Source organism: Carassius gibelio, chromosome A14 (assembly GCF_023724105.1).
Source record: "Carassius gibelio isolate Cgi1373 ecotype wild population from Czech Republic chromosome A14, carGib1.2-hapl.c, whole genome shotgun sequence".
NCBI classification, from domain to species: Eukaryota; Metazoa; Chordata; class Actinopteri; order Cypriniformes; family Cyprinidae; genus Carassius; species Carassius gibelio.
The window spans coordinates 8,099,243-8,119,558 of record NC_068384.1 but is presented as its reverse complement, the minus strand read 5'-3'; the positions used below and the strand labels follow the sequence as shown (position 1 = coordinate 8,119,558).

The 20,316-nt window shown below is 38.6% G+C and overlaps 1 protein-coding gene across 5 annotated transcripts in view; it reads right to left on the bottom strand.

Annotated features, from left to right (window-relative positions):
• LOC128027412 (tripartite motif-containing protein 16-like) overlaps nt 1–20,316 on the bottom strand; it is a 110,837-nt gene that overhangs the window by 74,320 nt on the left and 16,201 nt on the right. The window lies entirely within an intron of this gene.

Sequence of the window (20,316 nt, the reverse complement as noted above, 5' to 3'; positions counted from 1 at the left end):
TGTATCAGATGCAGGTAATCACACTCTGTTCATCTCTCTCTCATAATACTCTACACATATACAGTGAGCTTTTAATACAGCGATACAATACGCTTTTAATGAAGCAGCTCAACGCTCCTTCGTTACTAAAGTTCTAAAGTGATGCTTTTGAATTAGTAACGAATCTTGAACAGTCCTGAAAGTTCCTTTTTTATCAAATGTAAATTCATGTCCCAGTCACATTTTCTTGGTTAAATTAACATTGCTTATACAATCAAAAATATATTTTTGCGATATTCTATTTTATTTAAGCCATGTATTAATCTCATGAAGTTAGCGTTTATAAGCATTTTACATTTCTTAATATAATAACAAAAACAAAAAATATTTCTTTAAAATAAGAAATATTTCTAAAAAGTACTTAAACACACAACAAATTTATTTAAAATGTAACTATTTTTGAATTTTTCAGATCATCATTCATCAAATTTCACTAAGCTGATTGCTCACTAAATACTCCCACCGATCATGTTTTCATGCCATTTTAGGTCTTATTTTGACGTAACAAATTGATTATCTCTAAGTGTGTGAGTTGTTTGATTACTTTTTTAATTAGTCTTTTAGTTAACAACATTATATTGTTCATTCAGACTGATTCACGAATGCAGACCTTGCAGAACACAAGAGGCGGGATTTATCGCATGAACCAATCACAGCTGAACATTACCAGTCATATCCAATCATATCAGGTTGGAGGCATTTCAATATATATATATATATACATATATATATATATGTTATGTATATTAATTTGTGTGTGTGTGAGGTCACTTCCTCAAGGTCATGACCTCTGACCCCTGTAGATGATCAGCACTCAAAGTGAATCTGTCGTCAGCGTCCCGTTGTTCTGACACTCAACTGGGGCTTAGCAGCTTTTAAAAGCTTGAATGCTCCGACTGTTTGCTAAACACATCCATCAGCACTAACTTATTACTAGTGTGTGTGTGTGTGTGTGTGTGTGTGTGTGTGTTTACTCACAAACACCTGAAACACACACGGCTCTCTCCAGCGTGATGTGATGATGAAACCTTGTTTGAGGACATCTGAGGACTTCTGCGAAAGGAAAACATGAGTCATGAGTGAAGTTTATAGTTTTTATGTTCTCTTTTATGGGTTATGGTTAATCTGTAGTTATTAGAGAAGGATTGCTGATTTAATGTATTTGTGAAGCTTGTTGTGAAAGATCTGATGGTGACACAGAAACAGCCACAATAACTGAGGTTCAGATGAGTTCATCTGAAAGAAATGACAAGTGAGGTTATAAAAGTGTGTCTGATTAAGAGCTGAAACTCGTGTTCTTTGTTGGTTTTTCTCTTTATTTATTTATTTTATCTTTCAGATGCTAAATATTCTTGCTTTTACAAATCACATTATGACTACATTAAACACACACACACACACACACTTTATCTCAGAGGTTTCTTGTTATCAGTGTGAACTATAATCATTTTATATCTCTAGACTCTTACTGAATGACAACTAGTGATTTATTTGTGTCTGTTTTCCAGAACAAACATCTAAACGTCCTTAAATCAAGATACATTTACTGGGAAATGACTTTAGATATTAATCTTTGCTTAATAAAGTGAGTTTCTGCTTAAAACAATAAAAAGTATATCTGCCAGTGAAGTCAGAAATATATATTTATTAAATTCTTAAAACTTTCCCTTAATTCAAAGGGAAAATAATTGTATATTTCTGACCCAGCTGGACAATATTTTGCATAAACCCTAAAATATAATTTTAATTTATTTATCAGAAAAGAAGATTTGATTTAAAAATGTGTGTGTGGTGTGTGTGTGTGTGTGTGTGAATAAAAAAACGTTTTTAATTTTAATGTTGTTAATCTAAAACAACTTTTCTTTTACTTTTTATTAGTTGATTCATATTTTACTATCTATTAGTATTTGCGTTTTTTATCAACACACAAACAGGTTATTATTTAAACATTGTTAACTATATATAAAAAAAAAAAAAAAAAAAAAAAAAAAAAAAAAATAATAATAATAATAATAATAATAATAATAATAATAATAATATATGTATTTTATTTCAGCTAGTGGCCAAGACAAAATTTCAAATCTTTAGTACTAAAATAACTCAAATTAAATAACCAAAATATTTAATAAAAACTATAATAAACCTAATAAAATACAGACATATTAAAAAATAAATATAAATATTTCTTTAAAATAATACATATTTCTAAAGTACTAAAACACACAACAAAATTACTATTTTTTTTTACTAAAATTCAACTGAAAACACAATTTGATTGAGAATATTAAACTGTAATGTATATGAATGTCCAGTTTTAGCCGTGTTGAGGTGTGTCTTGTGTCTGGTGGAGGTGAAGTGGAGCAGAAGGAATGTGTGTTTTATGTTGTGTTTCGTCAGGCGTGTTGAGTCTCGTTCAGACTCTGGAGGTCGAGTTCAGTTCAAACCCTCACAAAGCAGTCGATCAGACACCATCAGATCAGAGAAACACACTCTCGGACTGGATTCAGTGAAATATCGAAACATTCTTAAATCTTAATTGATTTAGAATGTTTAGATATTTTTACTGGAAAATGAGACAAAAATACTGAGGAAGAAACTGTTGTTTTAGTTAAGCTGAGATACTTTTATGGTTAATATTTTGAATAAAATGAGAAATGTTGCTTTGATAAAAAGCTGAAATTAAGATTTTGCAGTTTATTTGATTTCAGTTAACATTCATTTAATTTCCAGTAAAAATTATAAACTAACTAAAACTAAAACAAAATAAAAAGCAGATTTTTTTCAGGTAAAGTTTATTTCAAGATAATTTTGCGGTTTAAGTTTTTATTATAAATTAAATATTTAAAAATAATATATTGCAAAAAATTGAATACATTATCATAATAAAATGTCTTGTTTTAATTTAAAGTTTTAATATTTTTTTTTTTTAATTTTATTTTTTTTTTTATGTTGGGGAAAGTTACCTACAAAACTGCATTACTTTGTTACTTTTTATATAAAGTAATGCATTTCTCATCTGGGCTGGACTTAATATAACATATTTTTGGCAAATGTAAAAGACCTTTGTGTAAAGTGAATTACATCTGCAGAATGAAAGATTAGTTCACATCTATACAGTAGAAGAGCAGCTCAAACAGCCCTGGACTGCTTATATATATATATATATATATATATATATATATAGATGTTTTTTTTTTTTCTTGTGTATCAGCGTCAGAGACGTTGGTTTGGGTCTGGTTTGGCTCTGAAAGTGTGTATGTTGTCCAGATCTCAGATGAATGGAAGAGGTTTCTCGTTCCTCACATCAGCTCTCATGATTATTTGGCCCTGCTTTTGACCCGATGTCATGGAGTTTGCCAGAAATATTCTTGCTTGTCTTCTTTAATCTGCACAGAGTTTTAGTGACGTAGAGTTTTTTCTGTTAACATTCAGCAAATCTGCTCATATAAAACCTACAACGCATCTCTTTCAGGATAATGATGTCGGTTGCAAAGGTTGCATTTTCCTGAAAGATTATTTTACGTCATTGAACTGAATCGTTCACTGTAAAAACAACAAATGAACAAATGAATTAAGAAAGAATTGAAAACTGGTTTGTATTCAGACTCGTTGCACACAGTTCATGTTGCAGTAAATAATAAAATAAAAACTTAACAATTATTCTGGAAAATGTATTCATTATATAATGTTATATAAGAGTGTTAATAAAATCGTATATATATATATATATATATATATATATATATATATATATATATATATATATATATATAATGTATATATATGTGTGTGTGTGTGTGTGTGTGTGTGTGCGTGCGTGCGTGTGTGTGTGCATGCATGCGTGTGTGTGTGGGTTTGTATGTGTGCGTGCGTGCGTGCATGCGTGCGTGTGTGTGTGTGTGTGTTGTTTGCCTCTTCTCTTCCTCTCTGCAGGATGTTTTAGTGACTGTGTTACCTTGCTTCAGGTAAAAGCTGTCATCACTGGGTGGGACTGATGTACTTTCAGTTACTGTGTATGTGTGTGTTTGAACTCTTCGTCCACACACACACACAGAGACAGACAGGAGCGGCAGCTGGCAGGTTGGTGTGTGTGTGTGTGTGTGTTGTTGGCGTGTTTGGCCTTGCAGCACAGAATCTGAATAACAGCGCAGCATCTTTTATCAGCTGTCATGTGTGTGATATATCATCTGTTCAGAGTTACACAACATCCACACACAGCTTCTAAACTCTGAGGACGGAGCAGAAGATTCACTCAGAGGTGAACTCTGTGTAAAGTCCATCGTCACGAACACTAGTGTACAGATCCGCCTAGCAACTGCATAGCTACACTCGCTTTTGTCAAATGGAAATGTGCTCCAATTAAAACCACATTCAGACGTTTGTCAAAACATATATTAGAAGCAGAGTTGCCTGAAGATTTCACAATTTCTGAGAGATTGAGTGATTTCTGAATTAAACACACACCAACCTGTGAGTGCGGGTTTATATGCATGTCTTGATTGGGCAGAGGCAGGTGCAAGGACTTAATACTCAGGTGAGCAGGAATGGGAAGGTTAAGCTGTAGGGTCTGACGCTGGTTAGTTGGCTGGATCCATGACAGTACCACCTCCTCCATGGGCAGCTCCTGAAGTCCAATGATGGTGGCAACGAGGACGGCCTCTCCCTCTGGGTGCAGGACGATCAGGGTGGTTGATATGGAACTCCTGGAGTAAGGTAGGGTCTAGAACATCCTCATGCGGAATCCAGGACCTTTCTTCAGGACAGAAACCCTCCGAGTCAATAAGATATTCCAGTTGGCCTCCTCGTTGCTGTGAATCCAGGATGGCGCGTACGGTGTAGATGAGGTCTTCCTCCAGTTCAATTGGAGGAGGAGGTACCTCAGCCACATCAGACCCTGTGGGAGTAGGGAGAAGAGAGGGTCGGTGAGGTTTTAGCAGAGATACATGGAAGGTAGGAGTAATTCTGCAATCTGGGGGTAATTTTGGTGAATGGCCCTATGTATCTGGGACTCAGCTTGCGGCAGGGCAGCTGGAGGTGTATGTCCCTAGTAAAGAGCCAGACCTTCTGACCAGGGAGGTCAGTAGGTGTTACTGCTCTGTGAACGTCTGCCTGGTTCTGGCCTCCATGCCAGGCCACCAATATGGGTTGCAGATGAGAGAGAGGGTTCGTTGGTTGCCTGGATTCTGGTAGACGGGTAGCTTGGTCAGGGGCATGAATGCGGGAAAGGGCATCAGCCCTTTGATTCTTAGTTCCTGGCCGAGACGTCACGGGTGAAGAATAATGCCCATCTGGCTTGACGAGGGTTTAGGGGTTTGGCTTCCAGGAGGTACTCTAAGTTGCGATGGTCAGTGATAACTTCAAACGGATGATTGGCTCGCTCCAGCCAGTGACACCATTGTTCCAATGTTAGTTTGATGACTAGCAGTTCTCGATTGCGAATATCATAATTCTGCTCTGCCGGGGATAACTTCTTGGAGAAGAAGGCACACGGATGGAGCTTCAGTGGAACAACCTCCCCCTGTGATAACACCGCTCCCACATCGGTCGTAGAGGCATCTACATCAACAATGAAGGGTAATTCTGGGTTTGGGTGGACCAAAGTGGGAGCTGTAGTTAAGGCTAATTTTAGCTGGGAGAATGCCTGTGATGCTGCTGGAGACCATGAAAGATGCTTCTTTCGTAGAAAGGAAGTGAGGGGGGCTGCTAAGGTACTTAAGTTACAGATGAAGCTGCGATAAAAATGAGCAAAACCCAGGAATCATTGGAGTTCCTCAATAGAAGTGGGAATGGGCCACTGCCGGACAGCTTCCACCTTCTTCAGATCCATTTGTATACCCCTGGAATCAATGATGTAGCCCATGAACTGAATAGAGGAGCGGTGAAATTCAGATTTTTCGATTTTGAGGTACAGGTGATTTTCCCTAAGTCTTTGGAGGACCTGTGCCACGTGGAGATGATGATTGCCCTCGTTTTGTGAGTATATTAGGATGTCATCGATGTAAATGATCACAAACCGATGTAGGTAGTCCTGGAACAGCTCATTCATGAAGGCCTGGAATACATAGGGTGAGTTGGCTAGCACGTATGGCATGACCTGGTATTCATAGTGCCCTGATGGTGTGATAAAGGCAGTCTTCCATTCATCCCCCCTCCGTATCTGGATGAGGTTGTATTCACTGTGCAGGTCTAACTTGGTGAAAATGGAAGCCCCTCTCAACATCTTGAGTGCCGCAGGTACCAGGAGAAGGGGATATTCGTACTGTACGGTCTGCTTGTTAAGGACCCGATAGTCAATGCATGGTCTTAAGCCTCCGTCTTTCTTGGCTACGAAGAAGAAACTGGAAGCGGCAAGGGATGTAGAAGGGCGTATGTAACCCTGACGAAAAGCCTTTTCTACATACTCTTCCATGGCCTTCTGTTCTGGGATGGATAGGGGATACACTCTTCCCTTAGGTAGGGTCACACTAGGCAGCAGTTCAATAGCACAGTCCCATGGCTTGTGTGGTGGTAAACTGGTGGCTAAATGCTTACTAAAAACATACTGGAATGTCCTACACTCTTCTGGGACTGCTATATCGTGCTGACCTCCGGGACTCTCGATGGTTGTGGCCTTGGAGGAGTGACTGGATTGATTTAGTAGTGGAAGAGGGTCTAGTAGGGAGTTGTAGACAACTTTCAAAGCAGGAGGCACTCCAAGAGAGGATGTCACCAGTAGTCCAGGAAAGGTGAGGGTTATGCTGCTTTAGCCAAGGTGATCCCAGGATGATATCAGCAGTTGATCCATCCAGCACCAGCAAGGAGATCCTTTCATAATGGGTTACCCCAATGCGTAGAGTAAGGGACGGTGTACAGTGAGAAATAATACCTTTTCCGAGAGGTTTCCCCAGGATGGAGTGTACATTCATCTTCTGGCAAGGGATTTGTGGGATGTGAAACTGGCTGATGAAGTTTCTGGAAATTAAGTTTCCCGCGAAGCCAGAGTCAATGTGGGCCTTCACAGGTTGCAAATATACGGGGCATTCAGGCATGAGATGACCTTCTGCTCCACAGTAAAGACATAGGTGTTGTCGAAGCCGTCTTTGACGTTCAGCAGGTGAGAGATGGAAGGAGTCAACTTGCATCGGTTCGATGGCTGATGCTGGAGGATATGACACTGGGGAAGATAGTGCTACTGCGGTGTTGGCAGATGAAGTAGGAGGCGCTGCTAGCCTGTGATAATTGTAGGCCACTGACCAACGGCTGACAAGGACGATGATGAAGATGAAGATGATCTGAGAACTGGAGATCGGGAGTCGGGTAAGTCTTACGCACGATAGGCGAGTCCAGACGGTTAAGTGTCTGTGAGTGCGGGTTTATATGCATGTCTTGATTGGGCAGAGGCAGGTGCAAGTACTTAATACTCAGGTGAGCAGGGAAGGTTGAGCTGTAGGGTCAGACGCTGGTTGGTTGGCTGGATCCGTGACAGCATGCACACACACGCACATATATAATATATATAGAGAATATGTACTTTTAAAAAATTTCATATAGATTTCAAATACACACATCTAATGCAATTTCTTTTTATTATTTTGAAAAATACAATAATATATTTAATATATTTAATTACCTTTTTTTTTTAGCTGTGACAGTGACAGAATTATTTTCGTTGTTTCTAAGCGTGTCTCTCGTAGTGCATCTTTGTGTTTTGTGATGTTTTACTGTGAAGATCTTTTCATCTATCTGTCTCCTCAAAGAACAGTATAGAATATAAACTCAATTCTGAAACTCATGTTCACTGACGACATGCTTTGGATGATTATAGATGATTATCCCTGATGTGACCTGAATGGTTTTATAGGGTTGTGTGGGAGTGTATTAATCAGAAGAGACTCATTAAACGCTCACAAACAAGCGCAGCGGGGGTCTTATTCATTCTTGGCACGCTCAGCTTTTGTCTTATGAGTTGATTTGTAAGAGAACAACAGAAGAGCACGACGAAGAGCCTGAAACTCTGCTTCAACTCTCGATGGAAGAATAAATCCCGTTAGAAGTTATTAATGCGTTTGATTATTTTAATTTCACACATATGTGCTTCCTCTGAGGAGTCATGAATAAGCACACATTCCTCTGACGTGACTCTTTCTGAGGATGTTTCAAACATTTCAGAAATTTTTTAGCTGTGTTTTTCACATGTGGAAAAAAATGGCTCCTAAGGGAATAAACAGTCCTTTAGTCATTATCATCAGTTTTATTTAATTTAAAAAGTCTGTGCTCAGAATGAAATACTAGTGTGAGTATTGTGACTTATATAAAACAATATGCACCAATGTGATTTATGATTATCACATGGCCTCATTATATAACATGTTTAATTCAGTGAAATAAAGCTCATAAATAACTTGTTTTGTCTGAAATCTGATAAGATCACAGCAGATCTTATGGGATGCAGTATCTCTTTCTTTCATTATACTCATTTTGACAAATGCATTCATTGATTTTAGTGAAAATTGCATACTCTCTGCACAAAATTAACTGAATTAAACAAATATAATAGTATAACATCTCAACAAAGCATGTGTGTGCCAGTTTAGTTTGCATGGGGAAACATGTATATAATATATTTTTTATTCTATTATTTATATATTCTATCATATATAACTATATAAAACATTAATATTAATTAAATTATATTACATATGTGTGTGTAGGTATTGTTATATTTCAAATATTTTTGTAAAAATATTATTTAATATAACATTATATATTATTAAAATATTTTTGTGATATTCTGTAATTATATTTATTTAATTCATGCATTAATAATAATTTTATTGTAAACCTTATAAAATACTGGCCATGATATTTGATTTCATTATATATAAATAATGCATAAAATATACTAATATTATATTATTTAATTGCATTTATTTATTTATTACTTTAATATCGTTGGGACTTTTGTTTGTATTTTTATATTTCATATTTTTTAGTTTATTAATATTTTAATTACTGGCCATTGCACTGCATGAACATGTTTAGTTTAAAATCTTTCTGTAAATGGTGTGTGTGTGTGAGAGTGTGTGTGTGGCCTCTGCACACGCTCTGAAGCAGATTTCCTGTGGTCTCGGTGCCAGGAACAGCTTCACTGAGCCTGTAGTCCTGCGAGCTGCAGTCAGAGCCCGAGAATCTGAAACATTCAAACATCTCACATCAAATGATGGAGCAACATCTGGAGCCCGAGCCTGAGGCGACACATCCACAGCAGATCAAACACACGTCAGCGAGTGTGTGTGTGTGTGTGTGTGTGTCAGGAGTTCCCCGTCTCTAGATGTGTGGAGTGATGTGTGTGTTTGTGCCCTGTAATGATCCGTCCTGTGGAAGATCACAAACTTCTTCAGGTTCTCCTGGGAAGTTCCTGCTTACAGGTTCTGAGATCCTAATTATGTTGTGATGTGTTTGCAAGACATTTTTGTTGGAAATAAAACAAGCCTTTGTTGTATTTCCTGGCAAACACAAGAAAAGTAGCAACAGTATAGCAGCGGTGTGAAGTGTGTGTGTGTGTGTGTCTCTGTGTGTGTGTGCGGCTCCAGACTGACCCTCATCATGATGGACGAGCCCTTCAGCTGTCCAGTTCTTCCTGCTCTGATCAGTGAAGGTCACTGTGTGACGCCCGTGTTGTGTCTGCTGTCTGCATTAAGAGCCGAGAGAGAATGTGTACGTGAGAGTGTGTGTGTGTGTGTGTGTGTGATTGTGAGAGTGTGTGTGTGTGATTGTGAGAGTGTGTGTGTGTGAATGTGAGTTTTTAGTGTGTGTGTGAAGCACATTTTTTAATCACCCAGTTTTTTTTTTTATATCGGTATATGCATTTTTTGAGGTTTTTTGTTTTTTTCAGCAACATATTGCAAGACCAGTGAGTGATGTTTATGGCCAGTGTTCTCCTTCAGGTCCTGTACCACTGTAACATCAGAATCATGTTTGCATCTTTGAACTTACTCCATGATGTGAGTAATCAGATTGATGTTAGATGTGGTCAGAGGATTCATTACTGTGATCCAGTGATAATCTGCTGGATGTCAGCGGCCCTATAGAGTTACACACACACACACACACACACGCACACAAGCCCCTAACAGGTCAGACAGGTTTACAACAGATCATATTTTAGTCTCAATAACAGCTTTTGTATATGGAAAGGTGGTTGCTGGACTAAATATTTTAGGAAACTTGAGTGAAATTTATATTCGTACATGGGAGGAGCGACAGCCTGTGTGTGTGTGTGTGTGTGTGTGTGTGTGTGTGTGCGTGTGTGAGCGCATGTGAGAGAGACAGAGAAACTTGTCAGTTTATTATTTATTGTCCATTTTATATATGAGTATATATACATATATTATGCATTGCCTATTTGCAGTATTTTCATTTCATTTTCGTTTTAATTGCAGCAACAGTGCAAAACTAAGTGTTTTGGCAATGTGAATGTGAAAATATTTGTCATGCCAGTGAACTGAGAGATTCTGACAGGTGCATTATATCCTTCATTGTATAAACGTTTAATAGAAAGATATTTTACATTTTCTAGTAAATGCATCTGAATTATTCCAACTGCTCTGAAATGGTGACACATCTTCTAGCAACTCACCTTTTTACTAATTTTAAACCACTAGAAAGAAGTGAATCACAGACAGATGGAGACTGAATCATCTCTTAAATAATGTGATGGACCAAAATTCGTAAAAAAAATATGAGGTAAATTATCTACAGCTTTGTTAATGTAAATATTTTTTGACCATTAAAAACTAAAACTGTATTTTCCATTATTTTTGTTTTAAAAAATCCTTAGAAAGAAAGAGAAAGAGAGAATTTAGAATGATTTCTGAAGATCATGCGACACTGAAGACTGGAGGAATGATGCTTAAAATACAGCTGCACATCAAATTACACTTTAACACAGATTCACATATAAAAGTTATTTTGAGTTTCCCCTCGGTTGTGACGTCACACGACTCGATGGAGAACATGACTTCATCTGCCGTCATACCTCTCTCTCTCTGTCTGGGTTTTTCTCGGGAGATCCCGCCTGACTCACACGTCTCCGTTCTGCCTCCAGTTTCCTGTGAAGACACAGTCGTGTGGGAAAATGTCCAGTCATCACTTCACCACCTCATGGAAACACAGAGCTCGATGTGAGGCTGGAGGATCTACATCTGTCCCTCACGATGCTCCAGAACATGAGAGTGAAGATAGACACACAACAACCACACCATGACATTACAGGAGTGTTTAATGTCTGTAACACACACAACACAATCAAACTCATCTCCACACACTCTTTCACACGAGAAAGCCTCTCTCTCTCTCTCTCTAACACACACAAACACACACACACACACGCGCACAATCTCCATTTGTTGCTGGTAATCAAATATGTCACAGCCAGTTGTTTCCAGCTGCACTTAAACACAAGACTGTGTGTATGTGTGTGTGTGTGAGTGAGTTCTGGTATTCCCTACACTCTAAAAAATGCTGGGTTGTTTCAACCCAAATTTGGGTCAAATTTGGACTAACCCAACTTTTGGGTTACAAATGTTATGTAAAAATTAGACCCAGAGTTTGGGTTAGTCCATATTTGACCCAAATTTGGTTTGAAACAACCCAGCATTTTTTAGAGCGTATGTTATGAGTAACAAATGTCCCCACAATTTTTTGAAATACCAGTAAATGTTGACCTTGTGGGGGATTTTTTAGGTCCCCATGAGGAAACAAGCTCAAAAATCGCACAGGTGTTTTAAAAGTGTTTTAAAAATCTAAAATAGCAGAAAGTTTTCTGTGAGGGGAAGGTTTAGGTGTAGGGTGAAATGAACTTATAAAACACGGAATCCCAATGTGTGTGTGTGTGCCAAAATATAACGGTTCATCCAGATATTGTTAGTTATTATTAGTAAAACTGTGGCATCAGATAAATAGACTGACAGTCAGCATCATTTACTGGAGGAACAGTAGGATGATCATGTGGCAGAAACTGTGATTACTTCGATAGACACATAGACCTTCTGGGAAGTCTTTACATGAGATTTGGTGGAATTTTTTGCCCATTCATCCAGTAGAGCATTTATAAGGTCATAAACTGATTTTGGATGAGAAGATTTGGTTCACAAGCTCTGTTCCTGTTCATCCCAAAGATGTTTGATGTGGTTGCGGTCAGGATTTTGAGGTCTTCTTAGCCAGACTTATCCATCTGTATCTTTCTGGACCTTGCTTCATGCTGGAATAAAAAAGCCCTTCCCCAAACTGATCCCACAAAGTTAGAAGCACATTATTGTCCAAAATGTCTTGGTATGCTGAAGCATGAAGATTTCCCTACACCATCCCAACCCCGAAAAAAAAAAGCTCCATACCATCATCCCTCCTTCAACAGACTTTACATTCGGCACTATGCAGTCAGGCAGGTAATGTTCTCCTGGTTTCCATCAAACCCAGACTCACCCATCAGACTGTTTGATCGGTCACTCCACAGGTTTCCACTGCTCCAGAGTCCACTATCTGCGTGATTTACATACTCAATCCCATGCTTGGCTCTGTAGTGCTGATATGAGGCTTCATGCAGCTGCTCGGCCATGGAAACCCAATCATGAAGCTCCACCGCACAGTTTTTGAGCTGATAATAATGCCAGTGGAAGTTTGGAGCTCTTTAACTCTGAATTCATTAGAGTGTGTCGACTTTTGTGCATCTTTGACTTTATGTGGTGTTTCTGATGTTCATAAATGCTTCCACTTTAAATCCTTCTTGATCTTAGCCCAGCCTTTGACACAGTGGACCATAATGTCTTGATTAATCTTTAAACTTATGTTTGCATTAGAGATTGTGGCGAGTGGGGCGGGGCCGAGGGACGTGGGAACAAGGAATGAGGCCGGCGGAATGATTGGGAAATCAGCGACACCTGCGACCCACCGCCGGTCTCGAGTCCCACGTAGGAGATGGAAGGATATAAAACTGGAGCGATAGTGAAGGACAAGAGAGGACCAGGCCTGGGCCTTATTTTATGTTTTGGTTTTTATTTGAGCACACCAGTCGTCCGTGAGGGGCTGGTGTGCTGTTTTGTGTTTATTTTGAATTATTAAAATGTTATTTGATTGTCCGCCGGTTCCCGCCTCCTTCTTCCCGATGAATACGAAGGTTTTATTATTACAGAGATGTAGCTCTGCACTGGTTTATTTCTTATTTGTCAAATCTTTCTCCATAGTGCTTGGAGATGCCTCCTCTTCTCATGCTCCTTTCCCAGCCAGCAATCACATGTGGGGCCCAGATAGGTTAAGTACGGGTTCCATGGTTACTGTGTGGGCATGGGCTTTGGCTGGGTGAAATCAGCGGGTCCCATGTAGGTTTTGTAGTATGAGTCCCACATAGGAAGCCCATATGAGCTGATTACATGGGCCCCATAAGGGACAGGCATGGGCCATTTGGGCATGGGTTTGAACTGGGAACACATGAGTCCTGCATGGCAGAGGCACAAAGTAACTATGTAGGCCTATTGAGTTATGTAATTACTTACTGTAAAATTTTTAGTAACTTGTAGTAACTCTGCATGTAGGCTAATCAAGCATGTTGAGATTGAGTAACTGTAACTCAATACATTTCAAGTCATGCTAGTGACCAAATAAAAAACATTGCATACATGTAGATCTTTTACCAAAACAATCCATCAGTCATTTTTGTTAGTCGTGCAGAAAATGAAAAATGTAACATCCCAAAAATGTAAAAAACATTAAAATAGATCAAAGTTTACGCTGTGTTGAATTATGCTGATAAGTGGACTCTCAGAAAGGTTGCAGGTCTATCGTAACACATCAAATAATAGTCCAGTCCCAGACACCTGTCCCTTGGGGCAGAAACACATATTTAGACAACTAGGGATGCTCGATATTATCAGCCGATTTTGGCTTTAAATTCAATATCTGTAAATATCGGTATCGGTTTAAAGATCCTTACAGAGCCCACTTTAAGCCCGTAGGGGCATTCACGGTTGAATCCTGGTGCAAGCCCACTTTAATCCACTTTAAACTTTGGGGTGGTGTTGGCGCAGTGGATAAGACACATGCCTTTGGTGTGAGAGACCCGGGTTTCGAATCCACTGTGAGACACCAATGTGTCCCTGAGCAAGACACTCCAGAGGCGTGCGACCTCTGACATAAATAGCAATTGTAAGTCGCTTTGGATAAAAGCATCAGCTAAATGTAATGTAAACCCCTTTAGGCAGGTAGGGCCCAAATGGGTCTGACATGAATTACCTGGTTAAGATCCTACATAACACCCTTATATATCCCTTTTAAAGCTCATCTGGGCATCCACGGATGGATCCTGGGTGCAAACCCAATTAGACCCATTTGGGCAGGTGTGACATGACATGAATTGCCCAATTAAGACCCATGCAGTACCCTTATAGTTCCCACTTTTAGTATGTCTGGGCTTCCATGGCTTGCCCCAATATGGATCCCGGGTGCAAGCCCATAATGGGGCCCACATTTGCTGCCCATGAAGCCCTCATCTGGGCCCCACATGTCATTGCTGGCTGGGTTGTTTTGTGGGGTCCCTCAGGGATCTATTTTGGGTCCCCTTCTGTTTACTATCTACATGTTACCCCTGGGTCAAGTTATGTACAATTATGACATTGGGTTCCACTGCTATGCAGATGATATGCAATTGTATGTCCCAGTAAAGCCTGGAACTGAAACATCCCATATTTTGTCATGGTTCATCAAAAGAAAAAATTGGATGTCAAGTTTTTTTTTTTTTTTTTTTTTTTAGTTGAATGACTCCAAGTAAGAAATGCTTTTAATTACCCCATGCCCCCTCGGTAGTGCTAGTTTTAATAATTTCTCCTCTAGTATGGGTGCCTTATCTAATAATGTTCAAAAAGAGGCTTGCAACTTAGGTGTACTTTTTGACTCAGAACTGTCTTTTGATGTTCAAGTGACTAAAGTGGTTCAGTCTTGTTTTGCACAAGTAAGGCAACTAATGAAGATAAAGTCATTAATTTCTTTGGCAGATTTGGAAAAGGTCATTCATGCTTTTATTTCATCAATATCTGATCATTGTAATGCAATCTCCAAAGATTGCAGCTGATTCAAAATGCTGCTGCTAGGCTTTGGATGCATACTAAGAAAAGTCGCCACATTACACCAATTCTTGCTGCTCTTCACTGGTTGCATCTGAGTTTTAGAATCGATTTTAAGATTTTGTTGCTTGTTTTAAGGCCTTGACTATATTTGTGATTTATTAATCCCTTATGAGCCTGACCTCTGCTTGAAAGATTCTAAAATCTCGACTTGTTACCAAAGGTGACATCGCTTTTGTTATTCGTGCGCCAAAGCTATGGAAATCCCTGCCTGGGGATATAAGCAGGCTCCTACTATATACTCTTTTAAGTCTCTTCTTAAGACTCATTTTTATTGTATGGCTTCTTAATTTGGATGGAATTTTTGTGTATTTTGTTACTGTACTGATCTTTTTATTGTAAAGCAGTCTGTAACTTTGTTTTAAAAGGTGCTATATAAATAAATGTTTTCTTAATACCACTTACAGTTGAGCATGGAATATCTAGCAGGGATGCGTTTTCACAAACTGACTTACTACAGAGATGGTGTCATATCACAGTCACACACTTGAAATCACTGAGCTCTTCAGAAAAACAAATTTTTCCACCAATGTTTTTAAATAAGTAGTGCTGGATTTTACACACCTTTGGAAGTGGGTCTGATTGAAAAACCTGAGTTCAGTAATGAAGAGGAATATTCCAATACTTTTGTCTATATAATGTAGACAGAGGAGTTATTGTGTATCACTTTTTAACATCTCAGAGAAACACACACTCACAGTGTTACTCTGTCTTTAAGGATGTTCTGTGCAGCTGTTCAGCTGGGCCAGGTGTGTCTGTGTGTGTGTGTGTATTTTCGAGACTGAGCTGGCTGGGACAGAAGGAATTCTGAAAACAGAGAGGAAAGGAAGCAGACGAGAGGGAGGGGCGGATGAAATGGATCTGGTTTGGAGATAAACTGCTCCCATAGCAACCGTCCCAGAGTTACAAGAAGTGCAAACACACACACACACACACACACAAACCCAACTTAATGTGTCCAGGTTTTCAGTGTTAAAGCAGTTCGGTCTGTGGAGTTTGTCCTTGTGTAGATGGTTTGGTAAATGTAAATATCCTAGCTGTATGTGACATTCTTCTTTCAGACAAATACAATCAGAGTTATATATATATATATATATATATATATATATATATATATATATATATATATATATATATATATATATATATATATATATATATTAAAAAATTTCCTGGCTCTTTCAGGTTTTAAAATGGCAGTGAATTGTTGCTTCTGATCCAAAATCCAAAAAAAAAGTCCAATAAAGTGCATCCTAAAGTGCATAATGGGTGGACTATCCCTTTAATTGAATAAAGATCGACAGACATATGGATTGTTGACTTAAATTAAATTCAATCAGTTAAAATATTGGGTGAACAGATGACTGACTCCTAAAATTAAGTTTAAGAGTTTTATTAATATCTTCTAACACTTTCTTTGTCAACTAACCCTAACCAACCCTAACACAAACCCTAACCTACCCTAACCCTAACCCTAAACCTACCCTAACAGTCTACTCTAAGGGCCCTATCTTGCACCCAGCGCAATTGACTTTGTACACCGACGCATGTGTCATTCCTATTTTGCACCTGCGCAAAGCGCGCTTTTCCCTCCACAGAAGCACGTCGCTAAACTAGTGAATGAACTTGCGCTCCCTGGGCGGTTCAGCGCAAAAAAGGAGGCGTGTTCCGGCGCAAACAATCCCTGGTGCTATTTTGCTGTTCCATTAAACAATTGCGCCACTGACCAGAAAAAACCTAGTCTAAAGTCAGTGGCGCGTTGCGCGTTGTTCATTATGCTATTTTAAGGGCGCATGCTTGACCATAATGTATAGCGTGCACAACGCGCATACACTTTGCTCATGTAATCTACACAGATGCAACAGTTATTTTTGCATATCATAAATTGTTACACTAAAAAAAATATTAACACATGAGATGACGGAAATCATTGTGGTGTATTTTGGGTGGGCTTCTCCCATCCCCATACAACACAACTTCTCTGTCTTTCACTGCTCTTACAAGAACATCAGTCTCCTCGGCTGTGAACCGCTCCTGGCGTGCGCCTGGTAAATACGCCACAATAATAGCAATCCATAATGGAACTTGCGCACCTGCTTTTAAAGGGAATGTTGGATGACGCTCTGATTGGTTTATTTCACGTTACGCCCAAACCACACCTATGAATAATGAAGCTACTTCAGACCAACCCATTTTAGATTTGCGCCGGGCGCAAGAGCCATTTATCCCGCCGGGAAAATAGCAACAGCGCCGAGACCCGCCCACAAAGTTACTTGCGCTTCGCGCTTTGACACTTGCGTTTCAGATCGTTAAAATAGGGCCCTAAGAGTTAGTAGACGTAGTTGCAAATTAATGAGAATAAGTTGACATGTAGTTACAAAGTTACTTATAGTTAGGAGAATGTCTAAAGTGTACTATCAAAATAAAGTCTAACCAAATTATTTAAATAATTTAAACGATCTTAAATTAAGTTGGATAAACATGTTTTTGACTCTTAAATTAAGTTCAATAATATTACATTTTAATAAGGTAATTATTTTTATGGTTTATTTGTAAGTTAAGCAGATACACTGAATTCAGATGCTGTTTCACAGATTGTCACCAGGAATTAATTTACAGGCTTACATTGGCAAATAAAAAGCCATAAGAGCAGTTTAGAGGAATATTAATCAATCAGTCATAAGAACTCATTAATGACATCAAAAGACATGTGCAGAAGAACCTTTGTTCTGTTTTAATGCTTTATTCTTTGATGCAACTTTAACACACAAAAGCAATTAAAGTTGACGGCTCAGTGTGTAGAACATCTGGCAACGTTACACATGCATCCACACACACATCTGAACATTTCTACAAACCTGAAGGGTGACAGTAAGAAACAGTAGTACTGTACTGTTTTACACAAGCTAAAAATCATATTTAATCAATGAGATCTTTCTTACAGTAGAGCAGTAGACACAAATTGATGTAAATATGAGTCAATGCTCTATATCTCCAGTGATGTGTCTCCGTGAGATGAGATGTAAATGATCCGCACATATAACACAGAGATCGAGAGCTGAAGAAATCAAGGCTCCTCAGAAGATGTGAGATGTTCTGGAGGCTTGTGAAGATCATTCCTCCGCTGAGGAACAGTGAAAGTAAAGCTTCTGGAAACAAACGCTCCTCAAAAGATCCTGAGGATCAGATTTGAGACTCTGAAACATGATTGATGGAGAATCAAGTAAAGATGAACAGCTTCAGTCCAGTAAGATATTACTGACCTTATTCTCAACTTTACTTGGTCAAAATCAGACAAGATTTGACATGTTTGTACAATTACACTAAAAGAGCTTTAAGCTATCAATCAGAGACGGAAGACATGAGGAGACTCAGTGAGAAACAGGTGTATCATGGCCACACAATTTTTAAGTTATCGTTTGGGCGGCAAACATGGGAATGTACAATTATTTTTTAATAATGACTCCACTCAGCATTTATATATATATATTATTTCACTTCATTAATGCATAAACAATACACATGTGCAAAAATACTTTTCATAAGGGAAAAAAATTATACAAAGTTTTTTCAAAATAAATGTATATATAGTTGGCTCCTTTTGTCTAAGGATAGGGCCTATAATTTTTATAAATGCGAAATGCGAAATCAACTGAATGTTTAAAAGCATGGAAATGGTATCATTTGGTCTCTTCTATTTTTGGGATTCAAAGAGAGATTTGGCGTAAGAATAATTTGGCCAGCAGTCGAGTTAAAAGGGAGTAGAAATAAAATCCCCAAAGCGTTTGGCTTGCCGATGAACACTGGTATTCCTCTTCGATTGCCTCAACTCTTACTTGTGCAGGTACATCCAAAGATACCAACGCGATCTTCCTGGTGTATTCCCCAAGGATTGAAACTCAAGCGATTATGGTTATACTCCAAAGACGACCTCAAATATTCAATGCTACCGTACAGCAACTCAGTTCCACCATTTCCACCTGGCTCTCACTTCTGCGATTCGACTCAACTCAACTACTTCTTCTCTACCTGTTCTTTTTGTCTCACCTTTTTCAGACCACACCCTTTTCTCATCATCATCTTTTATGATTTCAGTTCAGATAAATAAATAAGGATAATTAACATAATGAAGTGGTTTGAATTTTTTTTATTTTACTTATTCGTTCGCTGAAGGTGATTAAATGAACAAAAAACTGAAAAATGTCAAAGTGTAATGATCCATTACACAGGTTTAACATTTTAGAGGATCGTTTAGAGGAAATGTATCAAATAAGATACAGCAAGATTTATTGTGTTAATGTGTCCTTTATGCAGTTTAGAGATTACTTTGTGCACTCGGCCAGTTGCATAAACTAAACTACTTAGGCTAGTCTTACAAGTTTGTTACATACATTTTTTTTATTAGTCTAATTTGACCGTAACAACGGAAGGCTGTTATCTCTTGGCAAACAACTAGTTAGACTAGTACTTAAGACTCCTAATGTTTGATAGTTTTTTTTATCCTGTTAAATCAGTGAACTGGTCAGAGCAACCAATGGCTATTTTGTTTATGTGTGTGTGTGTGTGTGTGTGTGTGTGTGTGTGTGTGCACATGTTTGTGTTTTGGACTGAGCAGGAACAGGAAAGTGATAATAAACATCCATTACTTCTCTCTGGATTCGTGGGGACTCTGAAACACACAGTCGCTCTGAGAATAATTACACCTGAATGACAGGCAGAGAGAGGAACATTTGTAAACCATTGCCAGACCATTTCCTCTGCTAATACAGGATGTGGCTGCAACAATTGTCCCATGATGCTGTTGTAATATTAAACTCCAGTGTGTGTGTGTGTGTGTGACGGATAGAGTGTAGAAACTACATCAGAACCTCGTTTGCATTTCCTAGACTGGTTTTTGGGAGTTTCTAATGACTTTGGAAATGTTCCTCTGTAAAGTTCAGAACCTGGAAGAGCGAGTGAATCCCTTATCGGGCCTCCACTGAGACTTTACACCAGCCATTGGGAACTGAAGTGTGTGTATGAAAGCGAACAGGAAGTCAGTGTTTGCCTCACGCACTGTTTTATGGTTCAGAGACGGTTAATGTTTGCCAAGAGCGAGAGAGCTGTAATTGCACACTTCCTCTAA